This window comes from Meleagris gallopavo, chromosome 2 (genome assembly GCF_000146605.3).
Source record: "Meleagris gallopavo isolate NT-WF06-2002-E0010 breed Aviagen turkey brand Nicholas breeding stock chromosome 2, Turkey_5.1, whole genome shotgun sequence".
NCBI lineage: Eukaryota > Metazoa > Chordata > Aves > Galliformes > Phasianidae > Meleagris > Meleagris gallopavo.
Genome location: NC_015012.2, coordinates 38,600,810 through 38,611,628, shown reverse-complemented (window position 1 = coordinate 38,611,628; position 10,819 = coordinate 38,600,810). Strand labels below are relative to the sequence as shown.

The 10,819-nt window shown below is 36.7% G+C and overlaps 1 protein-coding gene across 2 annotated transcripts in view; it reads left to right on the top strand.

Annotated features, from left to right (window-relative positions):
• TSNAX (translin associated factor X) overlaps positions 1-10,819 on the top strand; it is a 22,759-nt gene that overhangs the window by 8,009 nt on the left and 3,931 nt on the right. The window lies entirely within an intron of this gene.

The window sequence follows — 10,819 nt, the reverse complement described above, 5'->3', positions numbered from 1 at the left end:
TCCACCTCCTCCTACGACCACTTAAGTAGCTGTATGCCACGCGGGAAGGAGTCTCTCTCTGGAGATCTGCTCTATCAGAGTTCATCTCGTGAGCCCAGGACAGGGTGAGTGACTTTTTCTATTTCTTCAATAATACATTCTATTAGTCCAAGACTCCTGGATATATATCTATACCATCTGTATATCCACTTGATTAAACAAATTATATAATATAAAATAATATATAATATTTTTTACTATATATAATAATATTATATATATATTTAACGTATATATATGTGTGTGTGTGTGTATATATATATATATAATAGACATATTGGATTCCTGTGCATCTTTCCTTGTTCAGGCAAGAATTCTTCAGTGACTTCAGGGGATTTCAGGGGAGAGCTGCCCAGATTTTAATTTTTAAAAAGTATTTTACTTTTATAAATTGGTGATAAATAAATCTGTGAACAGATGTAATTTACAAGACAATCAGTGCACAGGTAAACTTTTACTTATGTATGTGAACTTAAGGTCATCTAAGAGTGAGATGGCTCTTAAGTTGCTGTACTAGTTTTCAGTGGTTCTAATTCAATTCCACAGCTTGCTTGTGGTGGTACATTTGGTTATTCAATTCAAATGTGAGCAGTTACTCTTAGGAGAGCTGTTTACAACCTGTGTGAATCTTGCCACTCTCTGTCACTTAGTATTTTAACAAGGCAATGAAAAAAGTGGTTCAAAACAGTGTCACTACAGATGACCTTGAACTGTGAATGGTAATTGTTAAAATGTTTGGATTTTCATCTTAAGTTCTGTTTATAAATGCTGAGAATCCAGTCCTTTCATTCAGTTTTATGAATTAAGGCTTTTGAAAGCTTCCTTAAGACCTGTAAACATCTGAATAATCTGTGAAGCTCATAGACAACCTGTGACTCATGTAGTATTCTTTCTATCTATATAACAGCATTATTTGAGGCGTGCAAATCTTTGTGAGACCTCATGCTGCTGCAAGCTATCAGCTTTGCCACATGGGCAGTTACTACAAGGTAACCAGCTCCCACCTGTTGGTTGCTTCACACGAGTTTCTCCTAATTTCTTAGTATGGGGCTTAGCATGGGTGAATTCACTACTTCTGTTTTTACTGAGGGGAATCTTGGCTGGAATTATTGCATTTATCTCAGATGTAATAAGAGCATGCCTACAGGGCAGACACGGAAACGTGTGGTAAGTTCTGCACATACCCATGTCCTATAAAGTAAATGAACAAACCTCTTGCTAGCATTCTACTTACAGTTTCTTTCTTCTGATTAAAATAAAAACAGTAGATTTTAGTTTTTAAATAAATACTTCCGTGCCAACCTGAATAGAGTTTTATGTAAAAGATATGTAAACTTAGTTTATTTTCAGGTAGTTATTACTAGCTTAACAAGTTTCTGTTCAGGTTTGCTTTGTTTGATAAGCACTCATACAGTTAGCTGTGCTAATTCACCTTTACTGATTTGTGACTTACATAAAGATACCTATTAATATCAAAATGGACCAGAATAAGCTCTTCACAAAACAACTGGAAATACCGTCAGCTGCAATTCAACATTTCTCAAACTTTTCTTCACTGTTTTAAATATCAGACTTTTAAAATAACAAAGATATGTCCGTCCACTGTAGAATAGGTTGGATATAGATTTGTAGTAGAAGAAATCAGTTGTCTGCTGTCTATGTATGATGATTCAGTGCCTCCACAGCTGCAGAGCTTTTATATATGTAGTATATCCCCAACACTTGCATGTGGCTTGCAGTGAAGTGAGACTGTAGTAGAATTACAAAATAACTTAGTAGTCTTAAGACAACTAAGGAGAATGAATCTACTGACTTCTCTAGGTTTAAAAAATGAAAAGGAAGGCAAAAAGGTATTGGAGCATTAGATCATGAAGAGGAATAGAAGAGTAGAAGCGGGCTTTGCTGTCTGTTTTTTTTTGATCAGGTATGCATACAAATGCCTGAAACTTTGCAATTTTGTGGACTAACATAGAAGATACAAAAATGCAGCCCTTCCATTGGATTTTTCCTTGTAGGTTGTTATTGACTGGAGTTGGACTGTTTGGGTTAGAAATGGAAATGGTTGTGCTTTCACCTTTGTCGGCTCTTTAGATATCATGAATCAATGGCAAGTCTGGAATCTCCTCAGTTGTATAATACTAACTAGCCCAGAGATCTCACAGTTGTTTCTGTAATTAGGTAGTTCTTTCCTCATTATAAAATATATATTGTATCCAACTGAATCCAACTGAAGTACAGTGACCTTCGTTCCGTTTCTGTAGGTCACCTGCACGATTTATTGACTCATAGAATGGCTTGGGGTGGAAAGGACCTTGATGATCATTTAGTTCCAACCCCATGCTGTGGGCAGTGTTGCCACTCATCAGCTCAGGCTGCCCATCCAATCTGGCTTTGAGCACGTTCAGGGATGAGGCATCCCCAGCTTCTCTGGGTAGCATGTGCCAGGGCTTCACTGCCCTCTGAGTAAAAATCTTCTTCCTAATACATTATCTAAATCTCCCCTCTTTTTACTTTGAAACCATTTCCTCTTGTCCTGTCATGATCTGCCCATGTAAAAAGTCAATACTTAAATTTTAGCTCTTCCCTGCGTAGGCGGAGTTTGTGTTTGCTGGTGCCTGTTATGCATGTTTTGTAAGGGAATGTTAGAATATAGGAGTGTGTCACTGAGAAGACAGATTGCATTTAGGCATTGATTATATGAGCTCATGTCTATGCCAAGTATGAAATGCAAACTTGTAGCACAAACATTCCTCTCACCTTGTTTGTTGAATCCTCCACTCTTCCGTTAGTTATTGGGATGGAAAAAAGGGTTGCTTAAAGACTTGTAGATTTTGATGCAGCTGGCACTGGGATCAAGGTGACAGATGTGAAGATGGTTGCTGTCAGGACCGTGAAGCTGAGGTAGAAAACCTAGAAGCATGAGGAAAGAAGGAACAATTAGATAAAGAACAACTGTGAGAGGGAATACTTTATCCCCCCTGACCGCACTGTTTATGAAATACTGTAATTGTAAGAGAAAACACTGATAAGAGTTAAGAATGTTGCTTTTGGTTTTGTTTTTAAGTCTAGTGATTTTTAATTGTTGCCTTGCTTTTTTCACAGTGGAAAAGTTTGCATGCCTTTCTGAAAACAAATATAATTAGGAAAAGTGCTAGATTGTTTAGGTATTTCCTGAAGCTGTAAGTCTTGACTTTCTCTTAGTGTTCAGATCTGATTTTGTGTTCTAAAGAATTTCTGGAGAATTTGTTAAAGCTGTTTTCATGAACAAAAACATTGCAGTTGAAGTGTGGTTTTTTTCTTCCAAAAAGAATAAAGAAACGCCTGTGTCCCATATCTCAAAAGCAGCATGTCCAATTAACCTCAAACTTCCTAAAAATATTCTCCTTTGTCTTGAAACCAAACATGAAACATCCTCCTGTTCCCCACCCTATGTCTCTCTGAGTAAAAGGGATCAAAACTGGGCTCGTAATGGAAACTGCCGTCGCAGCCTCAGCTAAGGAGTCACGACTGTCTGCATCATAAAGCTGCCTAATACATATTTTATTCAGTATAATAACTGTTCACCTATAAATAGAACAGTGCTATGAGTATAATGCTTGGGAATATTGTTTTCCACTTGTAATTGTTAAATGCTTTTTTTGGGGTTACTCCAAACAGTTGTTCTTTTGACTTGAAGATAAAACAATTCTGGCAGAGCACTAAAGGAGTTTCATGCTTTCCCTCATTAAGATTAGTGCTAATGGCACGCAGGACGTTTCCCCAAAGGACACTTGCATGAGCTCAAGCACTGAGTATAGCACTAATTGAACAACAACAAAAACTGATGACTGTTTTCTACACGTTTCTTAACAGTACAGATTGTCCCAGGGGATGATTAAACAAGCAAACAAAGAGATACTGAAATAATGAAGTCTTTTTTTAATGTGGACCTCTTCATTTGTTATGTTAGGACGTTCAGCTTTGTTGATATTTTTAAAGCTTTACTATTTGTAATATAGAATTCCTACTCTTTGCCCCACTTTGCAGTGTATACCTTATATATCCTGTGAGGAAATGTGTACTGTTTCTTTAAAATTCTTGAAAGATGCTATGCAAGAAAAGGGCTGAGAGAGTTTTTGAATGTATGAAGTAAAGGGAAGAAACTTTTCAGGATTTTATATATGTAGTATTATTATTTATGAAAACCTCCAAAAGATTACTGTAAAATACAAGCAAAGGACAGGAAAATGCTGTATAAACTTTAAAGACAGAGTATGCTCTGAACATTTTAGGATTTATGTAGGTATTCCAAGTATGACCTACATGTGCACTGCATAAATGCAAAACTTGCATATTGCAGGGGGGAGCTGTGAGTCTGTGGTAGGTTGGCATTGGGTGGGAATGAATGGAGCACCTTTCTAACGTGGCTTATTAACTGAAATCTCTAACTGATGGAAGCAAGCCTTGCCCAGTTTTTGTCCCTTAACAGCATGGGATGGGAACATGTGTGAGAACTGTAAGGGTGTGAAAGTGGTAAACCATTTCCTATAGGAAACCTTGACAGCAATCTAAGAAGAGCGATCACTTAAGCTGCGTGTAGGTGTCTTTACAATGAGGTCAAGATTTTGCTAGGGACGAGTGTAGGTGTGGCATTATCTTTGCAGCTGATAGCTGCACGTAGCTCCTCGTATGGAATGAGGAACCCATATTTCTTTTGGGGCTTCTTTGCTAATACAGTGTAGAGTGATGATAACAGATGTAACTGGAACGCTGTTGGCTGACCTTTCTGTTTGCTGTGTGTCAGTACTAGCAGTAACAGTGAATGGAGTGGGTTGCACAGAGGAGCTCATTAGCTCTTTATCATGTCTGCACTTGCTCTGAATGGGATTAGATGATGAGGCTGTAAAATGTCAGCACCTTGTCAGAACTACTGCCCTGCGACTGCTTCTGCTGATGTTGATGCGGGAAATTCTGTGTAAAAGTTCAACATTGACGCAGTGGATTTATCTTGTGCAGACACTATTTATGTTCTGAGAGAATGTTATAATGTAGCTTATTTCTGTCTCCTACCTTATGCCATCTGAAGTCACTTCAGGATTCTTACCGTGCTGCAATAAATTGCACTGTTGGAGTGGATAAAGCAAACTGTACTACCTTTTCCTATATATGTATTTGTAAAACAAAGCTAGGGTCAAGAACAATTACATACCTCTGAAAAAGAACTTTTTATTTTTTTTTTGATCTTACAATTTAAAAACTGTAATAAAGTAGGTGACATACAGAGGAAAAGCTTTTTACTGCTTAAGGAAGGGTATCGTGAATTGTAATCATCTCACCCAGGAAAATACTTTAATACATCTCAAACTTGAAAGGAAAGCTGTCCGTGGAGGAAGCAATCAGATTTCTGCAAGATGGTGGGAAAACATAATAACACAGGAACAGGATGTAGCTAAAGAATTGAGTTCATCTCTTTGCTGTTGTGGGTGAGAGGTAAAACGCCAGAAATGGAATCAAAGTTTCCTGATTATACTGAAAAATTAATGGAATTTGCAGTGTAGAAGCCAATATTTATCAGATATAATTTTGTTAATTTCTGTTTTCTTACTTTGTGCATTTCTTTGTTCTTGCACAGCCAAGAGTGCCAACAAACTATAAAACTGATTTTCAGTAAGTAAATTGCTTGTTTGAAACTTGCTGTTTTATTTTACTATTCTTGGACTATTTCTAGCTCATGCCTATTTTCTAGGTTCTTCTAAGGAAGGTGAAAAATCAGTATAGTAACTGTGCTGGATTTAGCAAGTAACCGTAGTACATCCCTCAGATATTCAAGTGGGGACAAAATAAAAGGTTGTGAACTTATTTTCTACAGTGTCTCCTGCAAGAAAATCATTGTCTATTTGTACACTTATTTCTAAAATTAATAACATAAGAAACTCAATTAAATTGATCTCTACAATGCGAGAATAAAGCTCTCTGCAATTCTCTGTGGGGTTTTTGTGTCTGTTTGAGAAATAATTTAACTGTAATGGGCACTTATGCCTATTAATTAGTGAGTCTGTATTTGTTTCTTTAGTTTTGAGGAACACAAACCTCTGGTTTACCTTTCCCCTAGCTGTGGTGTGTATGCAGCTTTAAACTAAGTGCAAACAATGCTAATGCTTCAGCATCTGAAATTTTTCACTTACACATACAGCTGGAAAGGAACAGAGCTGCAGGATGATGATGGATGCGTCACGTAGCAACTGACTAATCAATAAAACATTCAGGATTTAATAAAAGAAATTTTCACCAATTTAATGCTTGATTTGATTGTAAACCAGCTTAGATGAATCGTTGCTAGATGCAATATATGTTCTGGTTTCAGTTGCTGCCTTGAACTGATTAGAGATAAAATGCATACAGTATCTTTCTCTGACAAATATTCCTATATGAGCTTGCACTGATTGTCAAAGTGATTACAAAACTGAATTATTAAAATGGAGCAGTTTATCTGGAAATGGACTTGGATGTGTTTTTTCTCTTCTTCAGTTCCCTTTAAAATTCAAAGGCTGTACATTGCTCTGCATGGCATACATACATAGACATGGCCCCATGTTGAAAGTATTACTCAGTGAATAGAAATAGCAGGGTTTTTTTTATTTCGTAAGCTTTTATGGACTTTAGCTCTGGTGCTTTTATTTGTATTTGTTAGTTATCCCCATTGTATAAAATATGTTCTTCAGGAGTAATTTGAAGCCTTTTTTCATAGCAGTATCCAGATGGTGAGTGTGTCTGAGTATAGTTGGCTTTACAGCTGGCTTTAGAATCTTTCTGTAAGCTGTTAGAAAATTAACCTTTTACTTCATACTTGCAATCAACTAAGCACCTGTTGGATTGTTTCATAGCCTCAGTTTTAATTACTTCAGTTTTTACCATTTCTGGATGGAAAGAACTGTGAATCTAGAAAATGTTGCTGCATATGTAGACAAATTGAAATGAGTGAGGTGTGAGTTGTCAATTTCATCTTAATAGGATGGTAATGATGAGGTATGATTATTTTCTAATTATCATTTGTTTATAAATACATTTAAATTTATTGCTTGCACTTGTTTCAGTTGGTGTATTTGGTCCATTTAGTTATTTTACCAGTTCTCATTGATCAGCAGGCTTTTAGAAGTGGGTTCTTCTCATTCTACCATCTTCCTTGTGTTCTGTAGAGTTCATTGACAGAAGGTCTCTGGTTATCTTTGTTTTTTTCTCAGTTTGGGTTTTCCACAACAATTTGACACTTTTTTTCTTCCTATTTTTAAGAGAGGGTAACTTACTAGCCTAAGTGTGTAAGGTAGGGCTGTCACTATGTTGTTTTGATTTGATGATGAATTCACAATAGGGTAGCTTCATGTGACTTGCCCTAAAAATAATGTGCTGCACCTGTACTGCTGTAACTGTATGCTTTCAGACAGCCCTTTTGGTGACTGCTGTTGGTTTGTGATTCCTATTTCATGGCTTAGGGGAGAGCTGGGGAAGGTAACAGAGACTGTCTGTGTGAGCAAAAAAATGCAGGTAGGGAGGAAAGCAAGAGGATGAAGGAAGAGAAGGAAAATAACTTGAGAAGAAATAGGGACGAACGTCGTTCAGGAAACTGACAGATAGTGTTGGTGTTGCTAACTTCAAGACCTGAAAGGCATGGAACCCATTTCAACCCATTTTTAAGTGTTGAACAGATACTTCAATGAAAAAATCCAGTAAATTAAATGTTAAGAGACATTTTCCCCTTCTTTGATCCATCATTTCAGCACATGTGTGCATATACATCTTAGGTAGAATTAGATTGTATTTACCTTAATCTGACTCCTCCAGTTAAGGGACTGTTACCCATTTTTGAAATAGAACCATCTTTTCTTTCCTCTTACACTGTCATTTGACTCTTGGAGAGAGTGTTCCAATGAGTTGAGTGAAGAGACTCGATTCCTTGATAGTACAATATTAGTTTTGTTTGTTTTTTTCATTGTTTTAGGTAGATTGCTTAACTGTTACTTCTCAGAGTCTGTATATAGAGATGAGTATTATCAGATGATTCAACTGGAAAAAAATTGCACAAACTTTTAGGCACGAAATTTCCTTCTCAATAGGTGTGTGCTGAGAAGATACCTCTGTGTAACTTTCCAGTTCGTATGCAGAAAATATATTTTCAAAATATAGAAGGAAGATATTATGTGTGATGGTAGCCTATCCCTATACAAGCTATTTATATAGAATAAATATAATAAGATATCAAAATACTTAACTTTTCTGTAGTTTCACCATTCTAATTTTAAGAAATGCTAGTGGAAGTAACACCATGCTTTTATTTGCAGTTTCCACTGTGTGTTCTAAGAAAAAAATGCATAAAAACAGTTTTACAAACTATTACTGGCAGCTCAATCTGTAAATAATCAAGTTTTGGAATAAATCCAAAATAAAAGCATGAGGGGAAAGGTACTGTTGGAGAGTGTAGTGAAATGGGATGGAGCTTTTCACCTTGGGGATTATTTGCTGAACATAGCGGATGTCCTTCCGTTAAGCTAAAACATAACATTGAAACATTCTTCTACCTGCATATAAAAACACCTTCTTTCAAGGTCTTGGGTCGCTAAAAGGTTATGTTGCAGCTACTTTTGGAAAGACTTAAAATATGAATATTTTTGCAAAGGAGTTGCTACCAGTCTACTTGTGATGCTATTAGTGTCGCATAAGGTTTTGTAAACTTACTGAAGTAGATTCCCAAACTGCGCAAGGTGAAATGACAAACCAGAATGTGTGTACAATATTCATATAGTGGTGTTAAAGAGAAGGGAGGAAAATAGTGGAATAAGTCAGCTTGGATTGGAAAGGAGGAGGTAAAAATGTGCATGTATTTGTGTGTATGTGTGTATATATATGTGTGTGTGTATATATGTACATATATATGGAGAGAAAGGAAAATAAACACATATAAATACAAAAATGAAAGGAGGAACCAAACCCTGAAAAAGGACATAATGTTTGTGGAGGAGTTAAAGTGGAATGAATTGATGCTGGAGAGTTAAGATTGATCAGGAAAAGTGTGTATTGGAAAGGTTTGAGAGCTGATTTGATCACTTTGAGAACTTGGGTAAGTGCCACATTGATTCTTCATATCTGATAGTCTTCTCCATAGATAGGAGATTCTCACGGATGTTGTCATATTAAGTGCTGTGGTATTGGGTAACTTACAGCTTATCCATAGAAAAAGCCAAAATGTCGTAATGAATTACTGGTTGTGTTACATCAGCAGAGTAACTCAGTAGAAGAGGCGATTGAATAAATCTTCCTCTCTGCAACTTCTGATGTTACTAATTTTGGAAAATCCTGAGAGCTTTTCTTTATTATTCCTCTGTGACTTCTGCCCAGAATGCTTCACCCAAACTCAGTTGATTAAGCTATTGCATTTAATTGGCCTTGCAGTTCCCTGTGTACAAGAAATGAGTGTGGCTCTGGTTGCTGGATCTTATTCTACTTTTCAAGCTACTGCTGTGTAGGAGCATAAAGGGTGCAAACTGAAATGCCTTTCTGAGTTGCCTTCACTCACTTCGCAAATTAATATTTCAAAGGAAGAAATGCAGGTCATTCATTAAGCTTTTTTGATTGTAACATGAAAAGCATTTTCTCTTGAGGTCTCCTCTAGTTTTCTGGGGATCATTCTGCTTTCCTTTGTTACTCAGGCCTGTGTTCCCTTCTTATTGATTTAGACTTTCTCTTTGATCCAAATGAAGCCTAAATTTTCTGCTGCCTAGACATCTCTTGTAGGCTGAGATTCTGGCCCTAGAGTGGTCAGTTGGAGTTTTTAAGATTATTCCAATGGAAACAGGATTCTGCTGCTGGTTACCTTGGGTACCTCCATTTTTTTTTTTTCACTTGACATATTGGCAGAGCTGTTGTCTATTCACGGATCTTTTCAGTGTGTTACAGCAATGTCACCTCTGAGCTTCTCTCAAAGTGAAACCATCCCCTTAGAATTGTTCAGTTCTTCTGCTAAGATCTTTCATGTTACAATATGTTCCTTTAGCTTCCTCTTTTGGCTCTCTCTCTGCCCCTTGGTCAGATACACACGTATTGTTATTGTCTTTAAAACTTTTTAGCTTAATCCTGCCATGGCTGTTTGCTCCAGATTCATTTCTGCTTTTTATTTTTCCACCATCAGTGCCAATTTCACATTTGTGCTGAGGAGCTTTTCCCACATGCTTCCCCCAGATTTGTCCTCTACATATAAGGAAAAATTAATAGAACCTACAAAGCACCGTCTCAACATTCAAGCTGTATTTTTGATCTCACTTTTGCTAGTAATGCATACAGAAAATTGCCATCTGCTGAGTTGATAGTGAGAGGTAATTGTGACAGGTGGCTGCAGATGGCATATAAATCTGGTACAAGCTGTATTTGTTATCCTATCTTTTATTTCCCTGCTGGCACACCTTTTGTTCTTCCGGCATGCCTTATTTTCAGAGTGTAAGTTCTTGATGATAGGGCTGTCCTTCGTTGTATTCGTCTTGCCAAACACTGCAGTCTTGTCTGGCTTATAATTATTGTTATTAGTTTTTGGTCTGGATTTATTTGTAAGAAAATGTGCTTTGTCCTGAAAGTGAATTTCACCTAGCCTGTGTCTTTTAAGGAGCCTATTCACTAATTCCTACAAAACAAAGAAATGGGAAATGAAGTTTTAAACAGACATTTTCTGTTGCTAATAACAGATTTAAAGGAAACATTACCTGCATTTTGTGGACCATCTGTCTTGTTTTTGATTTATCTGCAATCTTTTTTTTTT